The sequence below is a fragment of the Schistocerca cancellata genome, chromosome 7 (assembly GCF_023864275.1).
Source record: "Schistocerca cancellata isolate TAMUIC-IGC-003103 chromosome 7, iqSchCanc2.1, whole genome shotgun sequence".
Taxonomy (NCBI): domain Eukaryota; kingdom Metazoa; phylum Arthropoda; class Insecta; order Orthoptera; family Acrididae; genus Schistocerca; species Schistocerca cancellata.
This window is the reverse complement of record NC_064632.1, coordinates 562,777,893-562,798,130: the sequence shown is the minus strand read 5'-3', so window position 1 is coordinate 562,798,130 and position 20,238 is coordinate 562,777,893.

Here is a 20,238-nt window from a genome sequence, read left to right as displayed (position 1 = left end):
TCCATATCGGATTCGCAGCATCCCTCACCCCAATGTTGTACACGTCGAAACTTTGAGAACCAGAAAATCGAAAGGCAACCACCATATCTCAAACATTAAACCGTTTATTGAATGAAGACACTTTATGATTCAACACACTATGATGTCATTTACTAATGCAATTATTTCACCTGACTAATTACTGATGATTATCGTATTTTTTCTTGGCAAGTGCCCGGCAAGGTAAGGTTAGCAGGTCGCTTTTCTTGTCGTTACTCACCAGACCGTGCACATTTTCCATTTTTTGTGTGTACGATTGTATTCCAGTTTTGTCTATATGCACTGTGAAATAGTTAAGGTATAACACACCCGTTGACTTTGACATTTTTTGCCCTATGATGTCTCAACATCGTGACTATTTTACGTTTTTCTTTTTTTGATGCTGCATTGTGATATTCCGTGTACATTTTTGCCTTTGAACACTGTCTGTGCTTTCGACATATTACGTTTTCTGTCATGTTATGCTGTATGCTTAATTATATTACCGTTAATCAGTAATTACTTAGTGGGTATATGATTTAAATGCAAGACGTTATTCTCTATTCATCAATTTCAGAAAGAAATGATGCGTGTAAGAAATAAATTCAACAGAAATGAGAATTTCACCTACGGAATAAACGATAGAAGATGCAATAACTTTATGAGGAAGAGTAAATGGATCAGGATTAACAAGCATTAACAAGAATATACTATACTCATCGTAGAATAGCAGTCTTAACTAATTTTTTCTTTCAGAATACAAGGTGATTGATGCAGGCTGTCAGACAGAACTACACGTCTTAGTTTTAGTGATGAAATATGCTAGAGATAAGGAATAGTTGTGTAATGAGTAATGAAGTGATTTTTGCAGATGATAATGAATGCTGATGAATAATGATGAAGAATATGCTACTATGGATAATGAAGTTTTTCTTTACAGGTGATGATAATGATGGAGTTATGAATAATGAAGTGATGAATAATGAAGTTTTTTTTTCTTTGCAGATGAGGATAATGTTGAAGTCATGTATTTATGCTACGTAGTTATTTAAGTATTTGTTGCAGTTTGTTTTGACAGCAGGTGTTATATTGCATAGTAGGATGACGGAAAGTTTTGGAAAGGACAGCTATGGAGCACATTTTATACACATTTCACTACTTGTTAATTCGAAGTTCACTACTTTTCAGCATAGTGTGCGTTTCTTCTTTCAGGTCAATAATCCATTTTGTATTTTTTCCAGCAGAAGCTTTTCAAGATACTTACTAAACCTATTACTTATTATACCTGTTCTAGTACTTGCATTTATTTTTTTTTTTTACCCATTTGTGTCTATCATTTATACATGTGATCACATTACTGCCTTGTTTCACAATCTTGCTACAGCTGACACATGACGAATGACGTTACACATTTTTCATTTACAGGAACAACCCACTACCAATTATTTTTTTTTCTCTCTTTTTCTCTTCTGGCTTTCTCTTATAATTACCAAACGCAATGCATTGCTAACAAAAAAATGTATTACCAGTCCCAAATAGTGATACCAGTTTGAGAAAGTTCTGAATAATACTGATCAACTCTGAATAGTATGTCACTTCAGTAATGACTTCGTAATGACACAAAAAAAATATATATATATAAAATAATGCCTTGTAACTGGCTAATAACTGCCACTGTTTATTGTAATGAGACTACTTATAATGCCCATGATTATTAATGCTATGACTAATTAGCTGATTTTTAATAATGACTTCATAATGATCTGAATGTGACTCAATGGATTGTTATTACTTCTTAATGATCTGAATAATACTGAATGATGAACAATGTTTTATTCTATTCAATACTTGATGGCCACTGAGTGCCAATAATTAATGACAATCAATGAATTAGGTTATTAATTATGCCATTAATTAGCTCTTGTTTTCAATGTTGATACTTTGTAACTGGAAAAGAATAATGTTTTGTAATTAGGAAAAGGCTAATAATTAATACTATTGAAATGACAAATAATTAGTTAACTATGCCATACTTTGAAACTGAAAAAGAATGCGATTATTTAATAATGCTTTGTAACTAGGAAAAGAAGGTTACTGATTCTATGTAAAACAATTAATGAACATTTTTCTGTAATACTACATACTTGGTACAGAAATGTTCAACACTGGGCTATGAATGCCCCAAATGAAAACTGTAATTGTCAATATTATGTGACTTAATGTCCTTCACCTCATGAGCTAACTACCCTGAATTACTGCAATGTCCATTTGTCCTGTCTATCCTAGTGATCATGGAGCACTACCTTTCACTACCTTTGGGTTTGCACTACTTCTACGTTGGTGTGCCTTGTAAAAGCGTGGTGTTGACACGACATGCTGTCCACCACCATGAGCGATGAAGACGTTATTATGGTCCCACTGTTTGGTGTACCTAATGTACTGCCAAAATGAGAACATGAAATATTACTACGAGAGTTCAGTGTCTTGGCTACACTGATGAATTCTGATGGGAAAAGAACTGCAAATTGTGTCACTTAGTGTTGTACTTCTGTGGAAAGATATGGACTTTCAGAACAGCTGTGTGCAATCTAAAGTGCTACAACCATGATGCAATCCTTCCCTTTCCTATCCTAATTCTTGTCACATAGTGAAAATCATTTTTTTTGCTAACATTATTTATGTTCATGAGTTATACATTTTTTTTTGATTCACTCAACTCCAGTGCGAGTACACTTATGTCACTTGTCGATATGATTTTTGCCATTATGTTTATTTATTACAAAAATACCTAAGACATTTTTTCGATTTGTTCTCAAGTACAGTATGTGCACTCTTGTCTTTTACATTGTATTTACATTTTTTTAGTATTTTATTTTAATGATATGTTCTGAACTACAGTGCATGTGCACTTATGTTGTGTGTTAATATGTTTTCTACTGAACTTCAGTGCCTGTGCATTTTTCTCATTTTTCAATATGATTTGTACTATTCTGTATATTCAATACTTCAATGCGTATGCACTTATGTCATTTGTTACTAATTGTATATACATTTCATCATTTACTGATATGTTCTCAACTGCAGTGCATGTGCACTCAATGTCACTTGTCAACATAATATTTTTTGCCAGTCTGTTTATTTGTTCTGAATATGATATAGAATTTTTTCAGTGCCTGTGCACTTTGTTATCTGTCAAATAATTTGTATATACAGTTTTCTGATTTACTACTATGTTTTGTACTCACATCCTGTCTTTGTCTGATATATTTTGTACTCGGTGCATGTGCACAACATTTAATTTATGTACTAAATTTGAATATTCTGTAAATTGTAAAAATTTCTTGCGATGGCAAGTCCAAATGACTCACCATCGCTGCCAAATTTTTGCCCCCCCCAGTGGAGGGTTATGAAACACGTATGTAACATAGCAGCGATGGTGAGGCACGTTAAAATCTTTGACCAGAGAGCCTATTTTCGTGGTTAGTCTGCGCTTGTCCGCGCGAGTGTTGCGAGGAGTACTCTGTTAGTAGTCGTTGAGAGCAGTTCTGTAGTAGTCGTCATGCAGAGCAGTCGGTCAGTAGTAGCAGCCCAGTGCGGTTGTGTGATGTAGTCTGTCGGCAACACTGGTCAAGATGCTGAATAAGGTATATTATTAATTAAGGTAATCGTCAGATAATTTAAAGTTCATTTATTGTAATTAATTTGCAACAAGTGCCCCCAATAATAATTTGATTTCAAACCAAGCATTTTTAACAAACAATCGTTTTTTGAAATAATATCTACCTTGCATTTCCTTAAAGAAAACTTTCAGTTAAATTACAAAAAAAAGGAATATTATTATTTGCAATGCAGTTCCTCCAAGCAGTGCGGAACAATAAGAGCAGAAATGTGACTAGCAGTTACAATGAGGTAAGAGTTTAATTCTGAATTTTGCACAGGGCCAAAGACCGATATTTCGGTTTAATTGAATTTTCATTGTCACTGAGATTTTCTTATCACTGAATGGACTTTCATTTTTTTTGTGGGAGCTTATACCAGAGTCAGATTGCGAACTTCTGTTTAATTGTCATTGTCAGTAAACTTATTTGCTGGGAGATTACGTTAGGTTGTTTTCTTGTTAGCATTCAAATTACTGTCCGGTCAACATTCTTGTGGGAGGTTACACTTGGCTCCATTTCTATATAATATTGTCCTTTTTAAATTTTTGTGGGGAGGTTACACTACTTAAACCTAACTAACCCAAGGACATCACACTCATCCATGCCCGAGGTAGGATTCGGAACTGCGACCGTAACAGCAGCGCGGTTCCGGACTGAAGCGCCTATAACCGCTCGGCCACAGCGGCCGGATCCACAAGGTTGCAAAGTGCATTATTGAGAACAACGGTCCGTGGCTTTATGGGGTCTGTACTACAGTAGAACCGTACCGTCAGCTCTTACCAGCTGGAATCAGGACTGATACGTCGTGGCCGCCGTTTTCCGGTCCTCTAGGGTCCAACCGATATGGTCAGGAGCCCAGGAGGGACGCTAATGGTGATGTCGTGCTATGAACAAAGTCACTCGTCTGCTGCCGTAGCCCGTTAACGCCAGCTTTTGCCGCGCTGTCCTAACGGATATGTCCCACATTGATTTATGGGCCTGTTTCACGCAGTACTGCTTGTCTGTTAACACTGACAACATTACGCAAACACCGCTTCTCTCGCTCGTTAAGTGAAGGCCATCGGGCACAGCTTTGTCAGTGGTGGGAAGTACTACTTGAAAGTTGGTGTTCTCGGCACACTTGTGACGCTGTGGATGTCGGAATATTGAATTCACTAACGATTTAAGAAATGTATTGTTCCATGGGTATAGTTCCATCTACCCTTCCGAATTCAAAGGCTGTTCATTCGGGTCGTGAGACCATAATTACATCGGAAACCTTTTCACATGCATCATCTGAGTAAAAATGACAGCTGCACCAATGCATTTGCCTTTCACACCTTGTGTACGCGACACTACCGCCATGTGTAAAAGTGCATATCACTATCCCACTACTTTTTTCACCTAGGGTAATTACCACTGACATTGTCACAAATGTTCTTAGCACATTTCTCCCATCGTGGCCCCAGTTTCAATATGCTCCGTTCGTAGACGACTTGTTGGCTGTAGTATAGCCATCTGCGGACGGCTGATTTCACATACACATTTTTCATAAAGCGTTTGTCGGCCGGGAAGTTCCTCATGGTGTAAGTAGGCTGTGATGTCAAGAGTCGGCACTGTCTTTCCGTTGGAAGGACAACAATACATCTTCAACATTGCATGGAAATCCACTACTTCCGTGTGCATTTTCTTTTACTACTCAGACTTTTTAAAAAAAAAAGCTACAATTTTACTATGATGGATGATCAGGAGTGTCTTTATGGACTGTGAGAAAATTTTAGCTTTTGACCAACATTGTATCAATAAGTGTGTGCATTTGATATCTTTGTTATTGTAAATATGAGACATATTTTCAAATCTGTATTGGCCACTGCCCAAAACAATTTGTAAAATTTTTTGTGGGGAGCATGGGGGCTATGTAAGTAGGCTACTTAGGTTCTTATATTGGTAACGCGACCGCCACGTAGCGCTCTGTATGAAAACCACTGGCTGTGCTGTGTGCAGTCTGTGGCTGGTTTGCTTTGTTGTTCGCTATTGCAGTGTTGGGCAGTTGGCTGTTAACAGCGCGTAGCGTTGCGCAGTTGGAGGTGAGCCGCCAGCAGTGGTGGATGTGGGGAAGTGAGATTGCGGATTTTTGAGAGCGGATGATCTGGACGTGTGTCCATCAGAAACAGTACGTTTGTAATAATTGATGTAATGAACTGCTATATATATTATGATTTTTGAACACTATTAAGTTAAATACATTGTTTGTTCTCTATCAAAATCTTTTATTTTCTAACTATGCCTATCAGTCGTTAGTGCCTTCAGTAGTTTGAATCTTTTATTTAGCTGGCAGTATTGGCGCTCGCTGTATTTCAGTAGTTCGAGTAACGAAGCTTTTTGTGAGGTAAATGATTTGTGAAAGGTATAGGTTAATGTTATTCAGGGCCATTCTTTTGAAGGGATTATTGAAAGTCAGATTGCGTTGCGCTAAAAAAATATTGTGTGTCAGTTTAGTGTTGATCAGAATAGGTAAAGAGCGAAATGTCTGAGTACGTTCAGTTTTGCTCAGCTGTTTGAAAATCAAATAATGTAAGAGATTTATCAGCACAGTAATTCAATAATTTTTCTAAGGGGACGTTTCAGTGGAACCAAATGGTCCGAAGGTGCAGGGTCGGGACTCATGCTGGAGCACCTCGCACCCAAAATTTGCAGATTTTCCCACGAAGAGGAGCAGCAACACCGGGGCGAGCGTTGTCATGAAGAAGTTTGACACTGTAGGCATTAATGTTGTGGCGCTTGTCACGAAAAGCGAGACACAGCCAAAGTTTAATAATGTGTGCTGTAGCATTGGCAGTGGTCCCGTGTTCACCAAAGTCCACCAATAATCCTCCATGCATATCCTAGAACACTATCATAAGCACTTTCCCGGCAGAATGAGAGATTTTCTTTCTTTCTTTCTTTTTTGTACGGGGAGAACCAGCATGTTTCCACTCCAATGAGGTCTACTTGGTTGCGGACGCGTAGTGGTACGCCCACGATTCATCACCAGTGATGATTCCTTTCAGAAAGTCATACACTTCTGCGTCTTAAAGCGTCAGGTGATACAAGTGTGCAATCATTCGTTGGCCCTTCTCCTTGTCCGTCAGGTTCTTAAGCACCCAGCAAGCAATAAGTTTACGAAATTTCATCGTATCGTGAACAATATCGTACACCGCACCATAGGAAAGTTTGAATTGCTGCGATAATTTTCTCAGCTGCACATGTCGGTCGTTCAAAATTTCCTCCTGAATGACTCCGACATTCTGCCGGATTACAGCTGCTTGCGGTAGCCCGGAGCGTGACGAATCATTAAGGTTCACACGGCCCCCGTGGAAGAATGCACACCAAGCGGAGACATTGCTACGGTCCAGTCAGTCATCCCCATACACGTCACTCATGTCCCTGCCCTTGGCCCACAAATATCGAACCACACTTCGCTGCTCTTCACAAGTTGACTACAGGTACATCCACTACGTGTTTCTTTCACAGTTCGGGCTTGTCTCGCTGCCCATGAAAACAAAATACCATTTGCGGCCAGACTTCAGGCTATATCGTCATTAAATTTCAATATTTCAGCTGTAGTACCATCGGAAAAAAATTGTTGTGCATTAGTTTCCGATCCTCCCTCGTACTTACATTATGCGATCGTCCAAACAAACCATTCGGTCTCGCCCCCAGTAGCTGACGAAATGTTTGCCATCCCACTTCTGATTCCCGCTAGCTGACGAATGCCTTTTCGTCCGAGAAAATGGCTCTACATTAGTATACGTTGTGAGCAAAATATTATGTTTTATTTTGTGAAGAGAAGAAGGAAACTGCTTTCTCTGCTATCCTCCACTTTTTGTAAAACATCGTGTTTTTGTTATCCAGAATTTATGTTCTCTATCGTGGGTAGGAAACTGTGAATTTCGCTGTCTGTAGCTCAGCGACGTGTTTACATGCAATCAAGCGGCCTTAACGGTTGTGAAACGTCCCCTTAGAACAATTTATATACGACTGTGCTTAAACTGACTCACAATATTTTTAGCGCAACGCAATCTGACTTTCAAAAAGCCCTACAAAAGAATGGCCCTGACTAACATTAACCTATACCTTTCACAAATCACTTACCTCACAAAAAGCTTCGTTACTCGAACTACTGAAATACAGCGAGCGCCACTACTGCCAGCTAAATAAAAGATTCAAACTACGGAAGGCACAAACTACTGATAGGGATAGTTAGCAAATGAAAGATTTTAATAGAGAACAAACAATGTATTTACCTTAATCGTCATAATATATATAGCAGTTCATGACATCCAGTCTCACAAATTTAAAAACTCCGCCATCTCTCTCCCCACATCCACCACTGCTGGCGGCTCACCTCCAACTGCGCAACGCTACGTGCCGTTCACATCCAGCTGCCGCTGCCCAACACTACAATGGCAGACAACAATGCCAACTAGCCACAGACTGCACACAGCACAGCCAGTGATTTTCATACAGAGCGCTACGTAACGTTGCCAATAAGAAAACATAAACAGCCTACTTACAGCTGGAGTTCTCAATCTGATAATTGGACGTATAGGAAATCATCACGATGGTTTTATAACGTTTGAGTTAAAAGTAATTTCGAATGAAGCGTCTGTACTTACGAACGCCAGAAAGAAGAACGTTGATAATAGCCCAGATAAGGGGTTAAATACATTATTACATTAGCATATATCGAAAATATGTTACATTTTTGTTGATAAAAACTGATGTAGTAATGTTCATGAAGTAGGGTATAAACTGTAAATGTAAGTAAAAGGGTAGAGGAACAGATATTGGCTCCTTGTCTCAGATGTAGAGTCCTCTAGCACTGAAGATAGCCAATATGGTCGCAGCGCGCGCAAATTCAAGCAGCCTGCCAAACATCCTGATGCTAAACGTGTTCTTTGTTTGGTTCACTCAGACCCAACAAACATATCTTTTAGACGCCTGCCTTAAATTTACCACTTCCGAAAAAGGCACATTTTAATTCATAACAAGCATTTAAACAAATCGTAACTCTGGGCCGCACAGATGTCTGTGGATTACTAGAGTTAAGCGCATGAAACGCCTGAATTTTCGAGCACAGCGACCTGACTGGTTAACTTCAACGCCAAAGAACTCGGGAACGGCGCAACGTGTCTAATTTATATCAAATATTTCTCAGCACAAACTTCCCTGCAAACACCTTACGAGCTTTTCAGATTGTTCCTGACCACCCTATATGCAGGATGATATTACGAACTTTCAGGGATGATGGAGAGGAACAAATTGTACCAATATGAGGTAAGAAATCCTGGTCCACAAACGACCCAGTCGGAAGTTGCCTGCGAGAGAGGAATGTAAGTACCTTTTCTGTTGTTGCTGAGATCGTGGGGCAGGTAACAGCGACGGGCACCTAGGTATAGAGGTTGAACTAATAACTCAGCTATTCCATTGCAGATTACGTACTGTTCACCGACAAGAGCAATCCTGGTATACGATGCCTATGCTGTATTAGATAGCAGTCCCTGTTTTCACGTTGAAGTACTGTCTCTACCAGCCCTAACTAAATAGAATTAGACCTGATGCCGGAACTTGCAGACGTGATTTTCGTGTATAGGTAAGCAGTAGAGAAGCACAAAAGTTGTACAGGTCCAAATAGTTGCGTAGAAAACATCCGGACAACACTACGTTTTCGAGACTCTTCCAATGATTAAGTGAAACGTGAGAATTGGTACGACCGAGGGGATGACGAATTACAAAGGCTCCCAACTCAAAAGACGCAGTGCTTTCATGAATGGGTGAGATGCCTGAAACCAGCACTCGATCAGAAGCTTATGAGACGAATGTTTCGCAGAGTAATGCTTGACGAGTTTTATGGGAAATCTTACGCTCTACCTTCCATAGAAAGTGCAGGCTTTGACTCATGTTGATTTTTGGCCATCGTGGTGTGTTCATCCAATCGTTCTTGCAATGGCTTATAGTTGATCCTCATTTTTATGCTTATGCATTCACGGATAAAGCCCGTTTCACCCGAGTCTTATTTACTCGCATCTGTCATGTTTTAGCCGATGAGAAATCCCACGGTACAGTTCTGAAGAGCCACCACCACATATTATCTGTCGACATGTGGTCACGAATAGTCAGTTATGATGTACTAGGCCCGTTCCTTCTTCCTATTCACTCAAATGCACCATTATACACGGTGTTTATCAGAGACATACTACGTAGTTTCCCGGAAAATATCGCACTTTTTGTTCGTCATCGGATGTGGTTCCAACATGACGGTGCCCCACTATGCTACGGACTGAGTGCTTATGAACATTCCCTTAAAATTGGCTTGACACATTAACTCCTGTTTCGCGGCCAGCACGTGCATCTGATCTCACCCCACTTGATTACGTCTGGTAAGGCTACGTGCATATTCTTGTATATGAGACGCCTGTCCAGACTGAAAAGGATCTCCTGGGAAGAATCCTCACTGTCTGTGACACTGTTCAAACGACACAGGCGATACTAGAACGCGTATGACACGATGCCATACCAGCACTGATACGGGGGGGGGGGGGGGGGAGGAGGGGCGGACATTCGAAACAGCTGTTGTACGCGTAGAAGCTATTGAACCTTAAACAGGTAAATGAAATTCATTGCTGCTGTACCGCAGAATTGTGATTTTCAGTCTCTCTGAGAAGTTGCATGCGCCATGACTAGTCCATCAACAGGGAAAATTATCTGAAGGAATTGGTGAGAAGTCAACGGAAATTACGTATGTCATGTTCAGGGTTCTGAAGTTGGGATCGGATGTTAGAACCATTAGTCTGAGCGCTATGCGAGGCTAATGCTTAGCTTGAATAGAGTTTTGCTTATACACTTCGACACGGTGAGTGAATACAGTCGGTCGTAATTGTGCCAGTCAACACGGTACGAGCCATCCACTTGTGAGTGGGCTGCTGTCAGAGAAGCGCGCGTTAGCGAGTTCAGCTGCAGACCTGTATTAAGACCGCCCAGCGATACGAAATGCGCATAGAGCTTTCAAGTGGACTGGTGGTGTCTGCACCTGCGTTACAGTGGGTGGTGCATCATGGACAGAGAATTCCTGAACTGATTATTTGGTGACGACAAGACATTTCCGATGACACACATCATCTGTTTCAAGGGAAAGCTGGTCTCTGCCGCGTCCAGCTGTATACAGGCAACAATTTGTGGTAGGACACTAGTCAATAAGAGCTGCATTACGGTTTGGTTAATATTTCTAGTGCCATTATCTAAGGCACTTAGCCAGTTACTGTGGTACACTTCTTCGATTTCATTACGAATCTATTTTCGAAGATCTTGAATCTATGTGAATAAAAAAGAGAGATTAATATCGAAGCTCCTTATCAGAGACAAAGAATTTTCTCGGACTGGAGAAGCACGTGAAAAAAAAAACGTATCCTTTGCTGACAACATGATCCAGAACTGAAAACTGTAGACTGCTTTCGTACTCACCAACTGCTCAAATTCACTAACATTTAAGTCATCGGCTTATGGACACAAACAGTGAATGGCTACAAATATTTTCTTTTCCGTTGTTCGTGAGAAGGAAGGCACGGTGCATTTTACGGGAAAATACCCCTCGCGGAGTAATACAAGCACAATGATTCGCTGAAAGGTATTCGTATTTAAAAATAAAAATGTCCAGTCTTAACAAGATATCTAACTTCAGTTAACAAAACGTGACATACAACGGGTAAAATCTGTTCCGGCAGACCGTCTGTACAAATAGAACCTGAAACCAAAATGTGGACTGTGTATTTAGCTTCGGTTGGTTTAAGGTCGTATTACCGGGTGGTATTTTGAGTGACATTGAACTAACCTCTTTAAACAACTTGCGATAGAAGGTACGGGCCTTCACAACGTCATCTATCTGAAAAGAAAGTCTTATGTTGAAAGATAAAGTAGTGCTATTAAAATTGAAACATATGTTACTCTGTACTGAGACAAAAATAATCACCTGACACTAGCCTTTGTTTTCCTACCTTTCGCTTTACCCTAATCCACTATTTGCAATTACTTATTACTGTGGTCCCTTATTAGAAAATTATATTTACCACACCACTGACAGATTACAAGTAAAAACTAAATATCGTTTCAGCTGTAACAGATCATTCATACTGTAAATAAGATGTATTGGTACAATAGACGTCCACAATTAGTAGGAAAAGTTCGTTAAAAAGTACATAAACTTACTAATAATTATTAATATCGTTAGTAAGTGGAAGCTGGTAAGTAGAAGCTGGAAATATATGAATAAGACAAGACTGAATTGTCTTAATATTCAACTACTGCTACTGTGGTTCTTATTGACGCCACTGCGACTCAGATACGAGTAACGTCAGGTTTTTCGCAGTTTTTTTTAAATCTGCTAAATCTAACGTTGCACTGATTAAAAAGGGCACGAAGACGATTACTTCCTTCTTGTGTAATCCGCTCTGTAATCCTCAAGGTCTACAAATTGCTTAACTGCAATAATCCTTCCTTTTTAGGTATTTTCCACCACCTTAAGTAACCGAACGATATGACAGGCGAAAGGCTTACGGAGTTATCATCCATGGACGTCACGGGTAACTGCACTTGTAGCTTAAAAACCAGTGATAATACTTGTGTAACAACATGTGCTCTTTTCATAGTCAAAAAGAATTTAGTGAATACTCTGTTTCCAACAACAATAGGAAATAAAACCAATGTACATCTCATGACAATCAGGAAGATACCGTCTCTTATGATTTATCTTCTAGGCTGAAAGACAACAGTGCCCGAAAGGTTTTTCAGCTTAAAAGCTAATGAAATATCTGTATGCAGACAAGTGAACTGATCCACTGTTATTCTTTGTACAGGGTGTTTTCATGTCTTTGCATGAAACGTCTACTGATGATTGATCACATCATAGGGAAGAACTTTCGTTAGAACGAAATGTTCGCTCACGTTTCCCGGCGACGCTGAGGGTCCTTGTGTGTTGGTTGTGCGTCTGAGAGGCAAGGAGGCCTACGCACTCTGAAGCCTCTGCGTGCAGTGTTTGTTGCTCTTCTGTTCCACGTGAAAGGAGGGAAGAGCAAAACTAAAGTTCCTTAGTGGCTCCTAAAATATATTTCTCCACTTACAGACTGTCAGTCTTGAGGTTTTCATGCTGAAATCACTCTGACAAACTGCCTATTGGCTTCTGTCTCGGGTTCTTCGGCCGACGTTCATCTAATGATTTTTCTGACGTTTCGCCAGCACGAGTGGCTGGCATTGTCAAAGCTTCACCCTCCATTGCCGGTGGTGAACTGGAGGCGAGCTCGCGGCCGCAGACTACGTATATGTACCTGGCGCGCCAACGTCCGAGGGCTTCTCCGCGGTCATTTCCGGTGCGGTTCTCCTCTTGCTACCTGCGACGGTCGTTCGCTGCAGTACAGGAAGCCAGGATCCGTTTACCTTAAGGCTTTCCTCTTTCTTGTTGAAACTGTTCGCGTGCGATTTTCAAACCGACAAGGAAGATCAAAGAATGTCTCAGATCGGCGAAGGAGAAAAGAGACCCACTTGCAAAGTCGGGAATATACCGTATACCACGCACATGCGGAAAAGTTTATGTCGGAATGACTGGACGATCCATTAACACCAGGATCAAAGAGCATAAGCGACATTGCAGGTTGGGGCAGGTGGAGAAATCGGCCGTGGCAGAGCACGCACTGAATGAGACCGACCACGTAATAAAATTCGCCGACACGGAAGTTCTGGCTGTAGAGAAGCACTATCACACGCGCTTGTTCAGAGAAGCTGTAGAAATCCAAAAACACGCGAACAGTTTCAACAAGAAAGAGGAAAGCCTTAAGGTAAAAGGATCCTGGCTTCCTGTACTGCAGCGAACGACCGTCGGAGGTAGCAAGAGGAGAACCGGACCGGAAATGACCGCGGAGCAGCCCTCGGACGTTGGCGCGCCAGGTGCATATACGTAGTCTGCGGCCGCGAGCTCGCCTCCAGTTCACCACCGGCAATGGAGGGTGAAGCTTTGACAATGCCAGCCACTCGTGCTGGCGAAACGTCAGAAAAATCATTAGATGAACGTCGGCCGAAGAACCCGAGACAGAAGCCAATAGGCAGTTTGTCAACAAGTGGCCACGAAAGCCTTAACAATTTTGAAATCACTCTGTTATGTACCGGAAAAACAAGTGTGGAGCTGCAGCACATCTGGTTAGTAGACCTTGCTAGTTAGGCGAATACTCGTCATTCCACGGCCGGGGAATACTGAAGGACACCTATCGACATCGAAAAGCATATCTGTGAATTGATTTAACATTCATCAATCGTAATTGCTACTTTACTTGTACAAGTGCTAGAGGCAACGTAACAGAAAAAAATGGAAATGATATTTTTAAGGAATTATTAAGTTTTTTCCTTAAAATGAAGTCTCCATTCATTTTGAGAACACACTCTATTTAGTTCTGCACAACACACAGACGTATTTAGTTCTTTACTAGAAATAGAGTCACACCTACAGTTGATTTTACTTGTACTAGTGCTAGAGGCAACGTAACAGAAAAAATGGAAATAATATTTCTAAAGAATTACTAAGATTTTTTTCTGAAAATGAAGTCTCCCTTAATTTTGAGAACACACTTATTTAGTCCTGTACAACAGAGATTATTTAGATCTGTGCTAGAAATATATTCACATCTACAGTTGTTGTAGCAGATGAAACAGAGTAGAATGGTCCAGATATTTGGGGGTACATTTTGATGACGACGTTAACTGGATGACACATATTACAGAGCTGCTCAAATAACTAAACTGTTTATGCTCTTCTCACAATTACTAGTCTTGGATGCAAGTGAATCAACCTCCTGACATATTATGCGTATTTCCACTCATTAATGGTTGTGGAATAAATTTCTAGGTAACATGAGTTAGAAAGAAATTATGGCCGGCAAAAAAGCAAGCTATACGAGTAATATGTCTAATTCCTGTAGCTACCTTTTGAAAGATTTACGCATTTCATCTGCACTTCACAGTACACACAAATGAAATTCGTCATAAATAGGCCATTACAGTGGGAGAAGAACAGAGATATCAATATTTTCTGTAAATGAGCAAATCTCTTTTATTACTCAGTATTAAACTTCTCAGTGTCTCATATCCATGCATCAACAGGGATGATTGATCAATTGTTAAATAACATAGAATGTGTGACAGATGGTAAGGCTACTTTTGAAACTGAGTAGTGACACGTGTGTCACATTCTACGAGTGGCTGCGGATGTGGTGCTCAGCGACAGGAAACCGCTGGCTTACCATTGTGCAGACGGCTATCAAAGGCTGCCACAAGGGAACACGGAGGGAATGTGTTGTAAAGCGACTGCCAGGGCGCCTGAACGACCTGTTCGACGCAACCCGCCACGCTTGCCGTCCCAGACCGACAGCGGATTTGCGAAAGAGATTGGATTCCTCGGGGAACATTCAGAGACTTTTTTTCCACGGTTTCGCTTTGCTTCTCGCGGGCTTTCCATTTACCGAGCATCTCTACATATTGTACGAGAAAAAGAAATATGTGATCTTCCGTTCTTAAACACGGTAGCGCAGCGATAATAATAAGGTACCTTACTTAAGTACACAAAGAGTGTATTACCAAATGTTACAGAAGACACTGAAAACATTTTATCATCGATCAAAAAAAAAAAAACTGAAACACAGACTTATACGTATTGGTTTCACGGAACACATGAATGCAGCTAATTTTGTAAGATGTGATAGACTTTTCCACGGGATATATTACCCTTATAAAAGTAAGCATCCACAGGTTTGTTTGAAGCAAACGTTCCCCCAAAGTTTTCAGTTGGTCCATGGACGCTACAGTACGGGAATAACGGTGAAAGAGTAACAATAACTCACAAAACATACGTGGCACTAAATATACAAGGAATTTATTTTCTCTTTGCCAGTGACCACTCAGGCAACATACGAAAAATGAAACCTTTTATGCCTGGACTGTTATCATTTACCACGACCTTCACTTCGCCCTCTAATTTCATGATCAAGTTACAGCTCAATATGAAGTGCATTACTACATAATCGTTCCTTTTAAGACGACATTGTGGTCGTGTCAGCCATGTTTACATACTTGTGTCTTATTATCCGTATGGATCGTGTAAATATGAGATGAGGCCAGAGTCGACTTAAAAGGAACGGTCATGTACTCAAACACTTAATATTAAACAGTCACTTGAGCATGACATAGTAGGCTGAAATTGTAATAGTAAATAAATACGTTTAATAACAGTGCAGTCAAAAAATGTTGTCACTTCTACACTGACCTTCGTTTGTTGGAGACCAGGCAATTAATCCTTGCATTTAGGAACCCATAAAGTGGGTCTGGTATGTTGGTAGGAGATGTCAACACAGTGGGCAGTGAAAGGAACAAGTCCATAGAGAATTCCTAACAACAAGCTTTATTTACCATGCATCGAAACAACCAACACTAGTAACAGCACAGGGATACTATGATATTACCACTTATTAATTGTTCATATCACACAGAAAGTCAGAAATACAGAAAAAATCTTGCAGAGAAATTACCGTAACGTTTAAATATATATTCTTTAATTCAAGACAACTGGGAGTGATTTCCTTGAATAAACGATTTTTTTTAAGAAGAGAGAAAAACTTCGAATTTATGGTTTAGTTTGCTGCAAAACGCAGTGCACAATACAGTTTTCTTTTTAAGAAAAGACTTTACAAGTATTTTACTTGTTTTATGGAAATACTTTAGACAAAATTACTTGACAGGGAACTAACAAGACTGGCGGCTCCGAAACGAGTTGAACTTCTTTGAATAGTTTAAATCAAATGTGTGAAATCTTATGGGACTCAACTGCTAAGGTCATCAGTCCCTAAGCTTACACACTACTTAACCTAAATTATCCTCAGGACAAACACATACACCCATACCCGTGGGAGGACTCGAACCTCCGCCGGGACCTGTGCCACTGTCCATGACTGTAGCGCCCCAGACCGCTCGGCTAATCCCGCGCGGCCGAATAGTTTAAAACACAAAAAACATGATTTACAAGCTAGGGTCTTAAAACCAGAAAGAAATTTGTTAGAGGTAGAATACATGTATCAATTACAATACTGTTCAAACTTAGCAGACATTCCCGGTCTTAGCTGGGCTTGTCACGCGGCAACGCGTTAGGCGCATCCCAGTCGACTTGGAAAAAACAAGTTCCTGCCACAACACATCAAACCAACTTTTAGAACAGCGCCTTTTTTACGCCAACTGTGAAACAAGTCAAACTTTTGCATGCAAGATGTTAAATAAAATATTAATGTACAGCCTTGCAAACAGCCAGTAAGTCCGAAGCTCTTAAAGCAAATTGCAATACTTTAAAACACAGAAGAAATTTTTATTGCAACAACTTCAGCCACAAATGTTTCAGTAGGAAGCTTATTGAAATACTCTAGCTGTGTGCAAAGCAGTAAAAGCACCGTTCATTAAAGGGTAAAGAAAAAATTACACCTTTAGAATTACTACCAAACTGATACTGCATAATTTGAGCTGCTTGTACCCACACTTGAGCAGAGGTAACAAGTACGCAATCAAGTACTGCAGGAGCAACCTTTACCAGTAATTTGGTTGACTCACAATTAAGACTACCCACGCTACTATTCAATACAACATATTTCAAACAACATAGCAGATATTACTACAGTCGCTGTTGTATAACTTGCCAGGCAGTGGGTTTTAAATAAAACAGAATAAAGTATAAATGAAATTCTGACATCTTAATTTGTGCTGTATCTTTAGTTACTAGTGTTGCAAATACAAGAATGACCAGTTACTGAGGCAGCAAAATTGAGACTGAAACTGGTCATTAGCAAACAAACAAAACTGGCAGTAAGTAGTTAATGAATTTTCGTATTATTACGACACTCGGTGACTGTAAAATTGGTAATAATGTCTGACGACAATGACTACATAGGTGCCCTACAAATTTTTAACTACTGCATGGTATTATTCAAGAATGTTAGTCGTTAAAGTCTGTTACAGAAATTCCACTGGGTAATGCTTGTACAACAGGTGTTATACTCCGTCAGTCAACATTCTTACGGGGTTGTAGCTGTCCGGACGACGTAGAATGTAGCCGACGACAATACTGAGCTCCTGCTGTTGTTGCTGGTGGTGGTTGAGAACCACGAGTAGTCAGCAGAGTCACAGATAATTATGGAACAGGCAGTACAATTGCAGCTTCCTCCGCCTGTCCACTTCGACAATCATCATCATCATCATCATCATCATCATCATCATTTAAGACTGATTATGCCTTTCAGCGTTCAGTCTGGAGCATAGCCCCCCTTATACTGTTCCTCCATGATCCCCTATTCTGTGCTAACATTGGTGCCTCTTCTGATGTTAAACCTATTACTTCAAAATCATTCTTAACCGAATCCAGGTACCTTCTCCTCAGTCTGTCCCGACTCCTACTGCCCTCTACTGCTGAACCCATGAGTCTCTTGGGTAACCTTGCTTCTCCCATGCGTGTAACATGACCCCACCATCTAAGTCTGTTCGCCCTGACTGCTACATCTATAGAGTTCATTCCCAGTTCGACAATGCTCTCAATAATCACTGGCTAATAAAATAAGTGCCCCTACACTCGTTCGATCATAACTGCACCCATCGTCTGCGGGAACGCCCGACAAACACTTCGGCACTCTTTCAAGATTCAAGCTGCTGTTTCTCCTCTCTGCTCGCAGCCCAACAGACACACTACATAAGCAAAGATAAACAGCTCTACAGTTACTGCCATTCAGTCGTTGCTATCGATTCATTTGAACACAATTCCCTTGGCGATTACCCAGAAATGCACAATATTGACATTATAATTAAAATCAACTATATACATTCACAAATAAATAGAATATTACGTCCATTACATACTAAGTATAGTTTCTGTAATAATGCTTATAGATTCTGAATTAGCAGTATGTTACAATTTACCGACAGATGTTAAACGGTGAAAAATTTTTGCTTATGTGAAAGTTACTTTCATCCATATTCCCACTATTACGAACAGAACGAAACTTAAAAATAGAAAAGTAAATTAGTGATCGTTCCTAAAATACGCTTGTAATTTACTTTCAATACATAGTAATGATATTCAATTATACATGATCTCTATGACGTAATGAAATTTTAGATAGTCATACAATTTTACAGGTCGATGATTATGACTATACGAACTCTGAGACATTCAGAAGATTGAAAAATTAGGCACGTATTCTTGTAGAACTTTCTACTGATCAAATACTTACTGAGATTTGCTGAGATTCTGAACGATATTCGCTACCTGTCTAGACACTACGGAAAATTCTCAGTGTAGCTACCACTAGTTTTTACACATCTTTCTGTTATCTTTCCCCAAAAGAACCACTCACTTCATTACATATGCATCTGGTCACATTCCAGAGACGCATTCGTCTGTAACGAGCGCACGCTCCCCGTGTGTGTGGAAGACATCAACATTATTAGATGTCCCCGTAGTCAGGAATCTAAGGGATGATCATGCTACAAAACCACTCAGTTAATTCATCATGTATTAAACTGTTGTATTCCGTCATGTCGTACAAGACATAGAAAAAGGATGGGGGGGGGGGGGGTGCAAATATCGCATTCGTTACCTCTTTTCAAGATTAACGTTTTCTTGTTGCCATGTAATTTTTCGCAGTGATAAATATCACCTGTCAAATTGTACGAAAATATATATGTCCCTTCGAGCACATCGTCTATAGTTATTGACTACAAATTGACACTAAAACGAACCTTATGCCTCGATTGCTTGTTCGATAAAGGAATGTCACTCAGTACATAGCGTAGCACCTCAAACAACTTTTAAAATGCAATACTTTAAGAGGAAGAAAATGACTCTGGTATAGCAGTGTCTTCTTGTTACACAAGAGACGCAGCTAGGGTAATTTAAGTCTCTGACATCGCTTACGGTTTTCCCTCGCTGCCTTCGATTGCAGACAGGACGACAAAAGTTAACACCACTGTGGTTTGAACCATTATACTAATAAAACACGAACATTTTTTCTCATACGCGTTGATGCCGCCGTTCGTGAACGGAGAAAATAAGAAACACTTATACGCTGCGGGGCAGTACTAATTGCACTGACCCTATTATTTTTATTCATCATTCCCGGCTGTAATAAACATTGCTGCAACGTACTGAATTCCACTGGTAGCAGTCAAAATAAGAACTATGCAACTCACAACGGTTTGGTGGTATCACGAATGTTCAAGAGCTATCGCTGGAAGACGTCTAGACTTAGTGTAGGAAACATTAGACATTAGATAGCTACTCGAATTACGAAAGTGCTAATGCTGAAATTAGCAGGTTTTAACAAAACAAAAGAAAGCCTCATGGATAGTTTACTGCTCTTCACTTAGTAACACATCCAGTATGATAGGCATATGGAAGAGTGTCAAAGCTTCTCGCTGCAAGCAGCTAAGTTTAGCGATAAAAAACGTTCTTAGGTGGAAGCCTTTGTTGATAAAA